The sequence below is a fragment of the Cynara cardunculus genome (genome assembly GCF_001531365.2).
Source record: "Cynara cardunculus var. scolymus isolate 2C chromosome LG 12, CcrdV1, whole genome shotgun sequence".
Taxonomy (NCBI): domain Eukaryota; kingdom Viridiplantae; phylum Streptophyta; class Magnoliopsida; order Asterales; family Asteraceae; genus Cynara; species Cynara cardunculus.
In genome coordinates this window covers 25,546,187-25,558,527 of record NC_037539.1, presented here as the reverse complement: position 1 = coordinate 25,558,527, position 12,341 = coordinate 25,546,187, and the positions used below count along the sequence as shown (strand labels likewise).

Genomic DNA, 12,341 nt, shown 5'->3' with positions numbered 1-12,341 from the left:
TACATACGACATCAACACATAAAAATATGTATATATAACACATAAAAATGAGAAAATAAGAAAAATAGAAAAATGCCTCGTTGATCCTTCGCAGATCAGCGAGGGATCTGCGAGGGAATGTGAATTTTGTCATTTCCCTCGTTGATCCCTCGCTGTTCTGCAAGGGATCAGCGAGGGAATTTGATTTTTTGTCATTTCCCTCGCTGATTTGTGTGGGATCAGCGAGGGAATTTGCAGAAAAAATTTCTCTCGCAAATCATCGAGGGATCAGCGAGGGAATGAGTTTTTTGGCAATTCCCTCGCTGATCTGCGAGAGAAACTTTTCCTCGCAAATTAGCGAGGGATCAACGAGGGAATGAGATTTTTTGGTATTTCCCTCGCTGATTTGCGAGGGATCAGCGAGGGAAACTTTCCCTCGCAGATCAGCGAGGGAATGAGTTTTTTTGGCATTCCCCTCGCTGATCCTTCGCTGATCTGCGAGGGAAATTTCTCTCGCTGATATTCGTCGCTGATACCTGGTTTTCTTGTAGTGGAATTTGTCTGTGGGGCATAAAAGGATGAGATATTAATTGTTAATATTTTGTATATCCCTTGATTATGTTACACATTTATATTAATATCTTATTTCCATATTAGATTGTTTTCCTTTGTTGGCTAGTACTCTTGTATACATTCTATGCTTTGCTTCATGTAACAAGGCAGGAATACACAGAGATTTATACTTATAACTCACATCCCAAACATTGTCCAAGGTCCTAGCCGTCTGCAACAACAATGACAAAAATTTGATGGGCTTCGAGTCCTAAAATAAGAAGTGTATATATACCTATTGCTTTAGTACAATGAATTGCATAATAGTAAGGTTATGTCCTCAAACACTCAATGTCAACCGCAAAGAAATTATCGTGTGCAAATGGTTAAAACAATAAATAAACGGAGGAGCCAGGGGTTTTGGAAAATTGTTACTTACTCTAAACATGCAAATTAGATTAAGATTTTAAACAATAGAAAAAAGAGCCTAGAAATGAGCATCAGTTGCCTAATCATATCTTTTTATTACTTACCATTGATTTTTTTTATTAACCTGGATATCCAACCCGTTATGCGAGCCGACTAATTTCAGGACGACCACCTGTTTTGCAGATAGTTCGGAGTCACCACATTTGAACCTCCGTAGGCACAAGAGGATTTTTATTCTTCCTTAGATTTAAACATTGGACCTCCTGATACTTTTGACCTTTTGAAACCAAACTCAAACCAATCAAACACCACCCTTATGGTTATACTTATCATTGACTTGTTCATACTATATTTTCTTTAAAAAGTCAAATTTGCATTTTCTAAAAAGAAGTCAAATTTGTTTGAACACCACGAATCAAATTGTCAAATTGACAATTTCACCGTCTATAAATCTATTTTGACGTGTATTTTTTTTTATTTTATGGATGCATAAATTTTACTTATCTCTTAATCATTAAGAATAGAATTGATTAGTAAATTAATAAGTATAATAATTATATATTTTTTTACTTAAAAAAATGTGTTTTAAAACTATGTGTGTTTTATAATATAGACATCTACTTTAAGATAAAACGAGTATTAATTAATTTCGTTTTGATTATCACATCCCGCATGTGTCAACATTTTCAATTTCAGACTCTATTTTCGGTCAAGTGGGGTTTTCATACACCACTTTGTTTATATTGAAAAATAAAAGAATGATTAATATATGCAAAATGTACCAAAGTTATTGATTGTTGTGGTGGATTTTTGTATCCTTTTGTGTCTAGCTTCTTGTTGGATCTGTTGTTTAATATATTGGTTGGCTTGGTGAGGGTGATGACCATGTCAAAGCTCTTCTCATTGTCCTTCCTTTTTGGCCTTTCAAAAAAAAATGAAGTTATTGAATATCCGTACAATAAGTACTTTACTTTTATTGTTTGTCGAACATTTTGTTGTTATTTATATTTAAATATTATATTATCACATTCATATAATTCAATTCGTATGTGTTACGTTCTTTAATATTACTTTCGGTATTTAAATTACTTAAAGAAAAAGCTTTTATTGGGATTAGTTTCAGGTCAATGCATGGGTTGAGGTTGGAACTGTTATATGCCGACACTTCATCTCGTTCACACATCAACCCATGAAATTTATGCCGTATTTTTAGAAATTTCCTTTCATTTTAGTTAGTTTGCTTAAATAATTAAAATGCAACAAGGTAGCAAGATCCAACAAATCCTAGCTAAAAGTCACCAAAAATAAAGGTTACTTTTTCCATAATAAGATGTAAACAAAAACTCATAATAGGAAGTTAGTACGTCATTGGTATTGCTTATTCGTCAAGCATACAAAAAATGCAACACAATTTGTATCATGGAATCTGTTCAATCTCAAAGTCGAGCCAAATGACTAATATCGTATGGAGATGTATCCATCGCAGAGATTGCAATGCATGATCTTGTTGCAACGACTGTGTTTGCTATTTCAGAGGGATGCAAACCATCATAGAAAATAGATAAAGCCCGAATCGAGCAAGGGCGGGAGTTTAGAAGACATTGTCCATCTTCCCTTACTTGACAACAAGGACCATTTGGCAATATCATTACATCTGCAAAATCCAAACATTTTCTTAAAGTAATACAAAAAGAGACTTTAATCTGTATAATTTTTTTGATATTACCACAAACTGGAAACTTTTGTATTCCTACTTACCTCCTTGTGGTGCTGAAATGCTTGTAAGGTTGATGTAAGTGAATCGTGCGTCAGAGTAATCTTTGTTGAGCTCATGAACAAGAGCCTTAAGCCTTTCATTAAATAGCTTGACCGCATCATTGATTGACTCAACGCATGGTTTTCCGCCGATGCCAAACGTGACATCTCAGATGGCGCATAGCGTATATTATCCAGACCAAACACACATCAATCTTTCTAGCTCCCAAATTATACAGAGTCTGTCATACGCCAAAACGATTCATACAGAAATTAGAATAGTGACAATATTTGAACCATATTATATATACTTGAAACGGAATATCACTATATCAGAATGATGAAGAAAGATGCATGCTACAAAAAAATCAAGCAAAATATGTGTACCTTTAATTATTGAGAATATTGTTGCACGAGGACTATTGCATATTGATCGATGGTATATATGTCGCTCGTGGAGTAAATGTTAGAGATCAAATAGTTGTTTGATGTAATCATTACTTCCAATATTTGATAAGTAGATGCATCTTTTTAGGTATACATGGGTAAATGTTTTGTTGCGTCGCAAGACTAAAAGACGTGAAATAGTTTTTCCGTGATTAACTAGTTGTTATCCAAGCTGATTCGATCAACCTGTCACGAAGTTAAACACAAACCAAATAAAATAAATGTTTTACCTTTAGTCCAATTGCAAAAGTATGATGGAATACGATCATGGTGAAAATTTTAGTGTGGTTTTCAATTCGACATCAGAAAAGGAAAAGCAGTAAACATCGATGAGACGTTGTGTGTGTATATATATAAAGAGAGACAGTTTCATTTCCTTCTAATCTTAATTTTGATCTTTTCTGGCCTAGAAACCCTTGTAACTTTAATTCGCATCACCAATAAAATAATTTATCAATTCAACAATTAACAATAATCTGCATATGCATTCAACATTCCCTTTCTTTACCTTTGCATTCTCAAAGTTGAAAGTGTGTTAATTAAATAACTCAATTTATTATAGCTTCATAAATTACTTTAAATTAGAATCGTATTTCCATAATTCAGTGAGATATATCTCGATTTTAATGTTTTATTTATTATTTATATTTGTTGATTTTATAATACGATTTTGTATGATTTTGAGAAGGCTTATATATTTGAATAAAATATAAATTTGAAGGTCACATAAAAATTCAAAAAAAATATATCAATATTAGTATCAAATTAACAATTTAAAAATTCTATTTTTTGTATACTTCCTTTTAGTTCAATTTTTATTATAATTTAATTTAGATTTGATAACAATGTAACTATTTTGTTTAAAAATTTAATGGTTTTTTTATAAAAATGTATTTTTAGTTTAAATTTTTTATTATAATTTAATTTAAGTTTAATAACGAAATAATTTATGTAATACAATGTTTTTGTAAGGATACTAATTAAATATTTTGTTAGAACTTAATAATCATTCTAATTATGTTTTAGATTCTTTATTCATTATGTTTATTAGTTAGTTGCATGCATTCAAACATATAGCTTTGAGAAACTGTAATCTTTCACTATTTACTTGTAATCTAGAAGTTTATGTAATATGCATTATTAAATAGTACGTGATGCATTAAAAATGATTTTTAAGAGTTTAACCCTAATGTTTTATATATAGTATAGATAGTTCTACAAACACTCTAAATGTACCAACCACATAAAATTAAAACAAAAGAAGTTCAACATTACTTGTTACCGATCGCGCCATTACTTTCTTGTTAACACACACAAGATGAACAATGCACAAATAGAGATGAACCATGCACAAATAGGCCAATTCATATAAGGTAGATATCAACTCAAAAAAATTGAAGCTCATCAATATCAATACTTGTGTAAGTAAAAACCTCTTAATCAAGTCAAGAGGACTTATAGTCTGGAAGCGACCTGAAACCAGAGCTCGGATACAGAGCTCGGACACAGAGGAGATCAAAGACCCAAGTCATGCGTCAAGATGCTAAGTACTCGGATGCAGAGCCCGAGTCCTAGACACAGAGCCTCTACATAGTACATGCAGAGCCTCTGGGTCTCATACTTCGCCCGTGTACATGAAGCTTCCACGGCTTGTCTCTACATCACAAGTGGTCTAGTCCCCATCCAACACATACGCAAAAACGGTTACTACCCTCAAGACACGTGGAGACAACAGACTGGAGGACGCATTGAATTTCTAAAGATATCATTTCTAGAGATGCCTTTTTTCTAGAAAACTCCTATAAAAGGGTAATTTCTCTAACGGTATTATTACCAATTGAAGACGCGCTCCTACCATAGTTTGAGAGAGAAAATCGCACTTATGAGAAATTAGCTATTTGAGAGATTTTTTGTTCACACACAACTATATGTTCTTAGTGTATTTGACTATTCTCTTTAACAATTGAAACAAAACCGACTTCATAACTTCCCAAACGATAAATGTTTTTCATTACTGTGTCATTGTCATTTCGTAGTAACCAATCTAGTATTATTGATGCTTGCTTCCGCTCACTTATTGACTTAAGCATTAATTACTAGTGCATTTATGGTTTTAGGTTCCTACAATTGGTATCATAGCCTCCTAATAAATCTATTGGTTAGTTGGATCCAATCTATTTAGGATTATTCCTCATTTTGCTTGGTTATTTTCTTCTTTGAAATCGTGGTTCATTCCAAATCTCTGTTTTATGAGTTTATGCAATTTATGTTATCCTTGTTAAAATTTGTAGATCTCATTTATTTCTTTGAAGATTAGTGTATTTCAAACTTTTCTCCAAGTTGTATTTGGTCAAGTTCTGCTATTCCATTTCTAGTCTTTAGTTTTTTTTTCATAATATGTTTTTCTTGAGATTGTCAAACCAAACTTGGAACTCCATGTACAGTGTCGGTTCCCTTACAAAACCTCATACTCCCATTTGGGATGAATATTCCCTGTGGAAGATTAGAATGATAAACTTCTATAAAGGTCTTGACCTTGAAATTTTCGAGTCTGTGAAAAATGGCCCTTACATTCCTATGACTGTTATTCCAAGAGTCCCAACCACTGTCACCACAGCTGAAATTCCTACTACCCAGATCCCTAAGGAAAGGAGGGATTGGGATAAGGAAGAAAATAGTAAAGTCGAAATTGATTAAAAGGCCAAAAGTCTGTTGATCATGGTAATTCCCAATGAGATCTTCCGGTCCCTAGATGCTTGTTAATCTGCCAAGGATCCATGGGATCAGCTCACTAATCAGCTGGAGGGTGGAACTAAAATGAGGAAGAATAAACGTGCTCAATGCCTGAATGAGTATAACATATTTCAAGCTCTTCCTGATGAGTCCCCAGAAAAAACTTATCACAGGTTCAACACATTGATCAACAAATGCAAAAATTATGATGTTGTTAAAACATAAGAAGAGAACAACATGTTGTTCTTGAAAAGACTAAATGAAGAATGGGCTAACCTGTCTATGTCTCTCCAAGCCAACCAGAACTTAGAGCAGTTGACTCTAGATGATGTGTATGGGACTCTGCATGATGTGTATGGGACTCTGTAGGCTCAAGAGAAAGAAGTTCAGAAGAAAAAGGTTGCTCTGGGTGGTCCTCAGGCCCTGGTCTCTGAATCTAAAGAGAGTAACTCTACAAGGTCATCTAGAGACAAGAAGACCAGAGAAGAGAGGAGGAGAGGGAAGAAGGTGTTGGTGGCTGAGAGTGTAGAAGAAGACAGAGCATCTGGCTCTCATGATGATGATGATGATATTAGTGCTTTTGCACAATCCTTGGCTCTCATCACCAAGAAGTTTACAAGAAAGTTTGGAAGGAGAACTTTTGATAGAAGAGGGAGAGATGATAGGAATGAGAGGTTCAACAAGCAGGTGTTTAACCCCAAGCAAGCCCCTCCACAAATGGTGAAAAAGGAGGAAGGCAACCAGAAAAGTCTAAGTAGAGCGACATGTGCTACAGATGCGGCAAGCCTGGTCATTTTGTTGCAGAGTGCAAAGGCCCTCTGCTGAAAGATGGATTGTACTACAAGAACAAGTACAAGTACAAGAGACCATGGAGGAGTCTAATGGCTGAGCAAGAGAATTGGTCTCTGACTCAACTTTTGAAGATGAATCACAAGCGCACTTCAACGGAATGGTCGTGGACAATGAAGATGATGCAAACGCATCTGCCTCTGACTCTCAGGTATGCTCTATATCTGGTTATGATCATACAGAGCTTGAACATAACATATTTCTTTTATCACAAGATTTTGAAATACTCCAGCAAAAGCTTCTGAAGGAGAATGAAAAGAGAAAAATGATTGAAAAGGAAATGAATATTTACAAAAGAGAAACCGAGCTTTTGTCTGTTGAGAAGAAGGAGCTCTCTGTGGAAAATCAAAGAATTTTAAAAACAAAAAAATTCACAGAGAATGTCTTTACATCAGAGTGCAATGAACTTAAAAAGGTTCTTGTTGAAAAAGACAAGAAGATTGCTGATAAAGAGTGTGAAAGACTTAATTCTCTAGCTTTCAAAAATTATTTTCAAAAGGAAAGAAAATTCTTGCATCAAAGCTTGCAAAAGAAAGAGCTCTTGATTAAAAAAATATCAACATGCTCAGCAGGTGCATGAAAAGATTAATTCTCAATAGGATACAACAGGTCTAGGTTTGAAGATCTAGACCCATTTACCTGTAAGAAGAAATCAACATTAGAATTTGTTTTCTGTTTAGGAAAGGAGCAAAAACCAGATTTTACAGCTCTATATGTACCATCGCTTTTCAAAAGACCAAAATTTGAAAATAGATCCAAAAGAAGAAAGCTAAAATTTAAAGATACATCTTATACTTCTATTAAAAGTATGCCTAAAACCAAACAAGTTAATTTAAAAAGCATACAGAAGAAAGAGAAAGTTTTCTGTTTTGGTAGAGGTAGAGAAGGAAAGGAAAATAAGGGAAGACAGAGAGAGGATCGATAGAGAAAAGAGGGAGAAGGTAGAGAAGAAAAGAAAGAGAGAATAAAAGAAGAAGAAGATAGAAGAGAGAAAATCAAGGAAAGAAGGGGAGAGAATGGAAAGAGAGTAGAGGGAGTTGGCTTTATAGCAAGAGCTAGAGGAGAGTGAGGAAGAAGAATAAGAAGAGCCAGAGGGAAGGGGGAGCCAGAGCGAGTGTTTCCTAACACATCTATTTTCCTACCCTAACTTCTACAATTCTAGCCCAGTTGGTCGAGCAACAGGGGCTTTTGAACAAGAGGTGCACACCTCGAACCGTAACCTGTCTAACCAGCCAGAGAACGCATATGTCCCTGGCCTGCACAAAAAAATGGGAAGCCACGCCATGGGGATCATCCTCTCAAAATGATGAGACCTTTGAACATATAAGTGGTATGTCTCCCCATACCATGCCACTTGCCCATATAGAGGAATGTGTTTCCTCTACACTAGAAGATAATCTCCAAGCTTGTTTAGAGCAAGCTCTAGGTGCACCAGACTATGGGGCTCTCGACAGGCCTCTTAGTCCACTTGTTGACGACCTTCCATCCAACTCTGAATTGGATATAAGAGCTCGTCTCAACCATTTGTTTGTAGTATTCTCTTCTGATGAAGAGGTACAAGGATCAGATGAAAATCCTTCCAAACTTAATGTCCAAAGAGGTCTGAGCGAAGGTGTCTTAGGAACAAAGACTAACTCTGGCCCACGTGTTGATCCAGAGGTTACCTATTTTAAATACGTAAAGAAGGCAGAGTTCCATGCCTTTGCCACCTCTGTTCATAGCTCATTGGAAGAGCTAAAACACACAAATATGGGTATATATTAATTTTACAGAAATACATTAAATAATTTCATTAAATTTCATGAGTATTATATGAAACAATTTCATAACTATATATAAAACAACTCCATCTAGAAAAGTACTATATGAAACAATTTCATAATATTAAACAATTTCATGAGACAAAATTATTAAATTGAACAATAAAATCGACGGATACGAATGGTTTGCACGGTTTGTACAAATATGGGTGGTTTACATTTGATCGCTCCTCTCTCTCTCTCTCTCTCTCTCTATATATATATATAATAAACTTTTTTTGACTTTTTATATAGTAAAAAGATTAAAAAGTTATTGAATTAAAATGTTTCTTTCTTTAATGAACCATAGATACAAAATTGTTATAGAGATGAAAATACAATATTTATATAATATTGTTTCATATGTGAAATGGTTTTTTTATTGTTTTGTACATGATAATGTGAAACAACATTATATAAACACTATATTTTCATATGTGTTGTTTCATATATGAACAACTCATGAAAAATGGTTTTGTAAGTTTGTACGAATTGTTAGGTTTGTAAAAGAATGGATGTATATATATATATATATATGTATATGTATGTATATATATATATGTGTATATGTATGTATGCATGTATATGTATGTATGTATGTATGTATGTTGGTATGTTTATGTATATATGTATGTATGTACACATGCATATATAAGGTTGAGTTCAAATTAGAATGGTGTTCAAATAAGAGAACACAAGAACGACGAAATTACATATGATTTTAAAGTATGTACAATCACGTGCAAAATAACATATAATCTCGCATGACTTTGGCAGCGACTTAAGTCGCGGACCAAGTGCCCCGCATACCTTTACATTAACCATGTTCTGTAATAGCATGTGATTTCAGTGTAAAATCACATTTGGTTTGATCATTCTTGTATATGTTTTCTTATCTTGACCATGTTCTTATTTGAAGTGGTACCGTTTAGAACTACAAGGAAATTAAGTATTTCCTATGTATCAATATAACTATATATCAATAAATTTTATTTCAAAAATTTGCCAGCAAGAAATTAATGAAAATTATATAATAAAGTATTTTTATAATGAAATTTTTGACTTATGTTGATGGTGTATGGTAATTGGTGGCAATTTGAGTTGGTATATGTAAGAATTTTATTTTTTATAAAAACCATTTTTCAGTTCAGTTTTTTTACAGGAATGCATATAAAATTATAGATATAGTTTCTTACTTGATGTGTTACAAAAAACCAACCACAAGAGAACAGTGTCATAGCATGGGGTCAACACGAGAAGACAATGATCGAGTACAAGCAGATTCCAAATTTCAAGTTCGCTAGGCAAGCAATTGGGATTCTTGATGATTTTTGAACAAGAAATTATGCAAGAAAAAAAAACAAACAAAAAGTAGTAAAAAAGCAAAGTAAACTAATTAACTAGTTATAAAAAGTCACAAATTGGTCCTATTCTAAAGTTAAACTTGACTATCTATGCTACAGGGAACTATTACCAACTCTATTCAGATCCAATAAAGTGATTTTTTTTTGTTAAATGATAGACTAACAAGACCTCTTCTGGAGTGAATTAGCCTTCCTAACTAAGCAACCGACTACTCTAATGAACGGACAACTTAACTAGAAGTATTTAGCAATGACCGTAAAACAATCCTCAACCTTTCATGGAGAAACGAAAGTCGATGGCTAAATAATAATTCAATTCCAAAACAAAYTATCATTTAGACTTAGACTTGCAAGATAACGAAACCCGAATACTGACCATCAAAACAAAAAACTCAACTCTTGTTGGTAAGAAAATGACGTTTAAACACTCAAAGCATCAAAACTTGTAAAATAATTAACCAAACCCGAAGTTGAAACCTAATCAACCTATTTAAATTAAACTACTAACACAATCTAACTAAAATACTCCTTCTAACTAAAACATTGTACTACCAAAGAAACCTATAACATGAAAGAAAGCAATAACATAAACACTACAAGAAAACTGACTTTCACCGATGGATATTATCGACAGCCAGATTCTGTTGGTAATTTCAGATGATATAGCGACAAAATAACGACGATATGGAAATTATCAATTAAGAAAATTATGCTTCGAAAATCCGTCGATAATTTACCGACGGATTTATGACAGCATTTCGATTTGGGAAATTATCAATTAAAACAATAATATTAAAATATATGTCGGTAATTATGGATGAATATTTTAATTTAATTTATTTTTTTAAAAACTCCATGATTAAAAAAATTAAAATAAATAATTTAAATTATTGCTGATTACCAACAGATATTGTAATAATTATTATTTTTTATTTGTTGGTAGTTATTTTAATGTATAATTATGTATCAATTATATAACTTAATATACATGAATGCATTTCAATTTTACTACAGAAAGTGTGTCCGCATGTGTGTATATATAGTGTATTAATGCAGTGTTTATGATGCATGTATCATGTGTATATATATCAATGCAGTGTTTATGATGCATATATATATATATATATATATATATATATATATAATGAGAACCACCAAAAGGTTGTAAACATGTGGGAACTGATAAGAATTTATTTTTTGCATGATTTTTTTCCATCAAATGTTAGAATTTAAGATATTATTTTACATATATTTGTTTCATAATATCATAGTTTCACATACATTTGTTTCACATTGTAAAACTTTTTTTGTAAATATTTCATTTCACTAAGTGAATCAAAAAGAAAGTTTCACATGGAATTTTTACACCATATGAATACAAACATATGTAAAAACAATACTAAAATAATAGTCTTTGATGAAAAATATTATGTAAAAAGGTATTTTTATATCGGTTCTCACGGATTTGTCATTATTTTGTGTTTCTCATTTGATTAGCGTCCTATATATATATATATATATATATATATATATATATATATATATATATATATATAAGTATGAATGAACTGTATATAGCTTAGTGTAAGTATGAAGGCCCAATAGTTCACTAAGAGCCAAAGTAATCCATCAAAGCTTAATACATTTCACTAAGAGTTACTAAGTCTAATACAACCCATTAAGCCCATATAACCCATCAAAGCTCAATAATCCCAATTAAAGTCACTTAAACCCGTGAAGGCCCAATATAATTCATTAATAGCTTAGTCACTAAGTCTAATATAACACATCAAAGCCCAATACAACTCATTAAAAGTCACTTAAACCCATGAATTCCCATGGAGGTTCATTAACGGTCACTAAGTCAAATACAACCATCAAGACTCAATATAGTTCATAAACTAACAAATTGATATGAGAGAGAGAGAGCGAGAGAGAGGGATAGAGACCGACGACGGGAGGAGCAGCGCTACAGCGGGCATGGACGTTGGGACATAAGAGTTGCCGGAGAAAATGGGTCGGCAAAATGGAGGAGCGGTAACCGGCATCTAGATAGAGGACTGAACGTAAAGCGACAACCTTCTACATCCAAAACTTTCCGGATACAGAAAACGAAAAACAGCTTGTGGAAGACCTTCGCAGTAATGGGGAAGGTGGTCGATATCTTTTTTGCTAAGAGGAAAAATGCTTCTGGAAAAAGATTTGGGTTTGTCAGGTTTTTAGGAGTCTCTAACACTATGACGTTGGAGGAGGACCTTAACGGCATATGGATCGGAAATTACCATTTGAGAGCCAACATCTCCCAGTTCGTCAAGAGGAATGTTAACAGAGGAATCAAGGAGAACTTTAACGAACACTATCCTGGGTCCAAAAAGAATTTTACCTTGGGGAACAAGTCCCCCCCCCCTTCAACTCACCTAACCTTTGCGGATGT

The 12,341-nt window shown here is 33.3% G+C and overlaps 1 pseudogene; it reads right to left on the bottom strand.

The window, feature by feature from the left end:
• Positions 1 to 2,396: 2,396 nt before the first annotated feature.
• Positions 2,397 to 11,955, bottom strand: LOC112523791 (annotated as a pseudogene).
• Between the last annotated feature and the right edge of the window lie 386 nt (positions 11,956 to 12,341).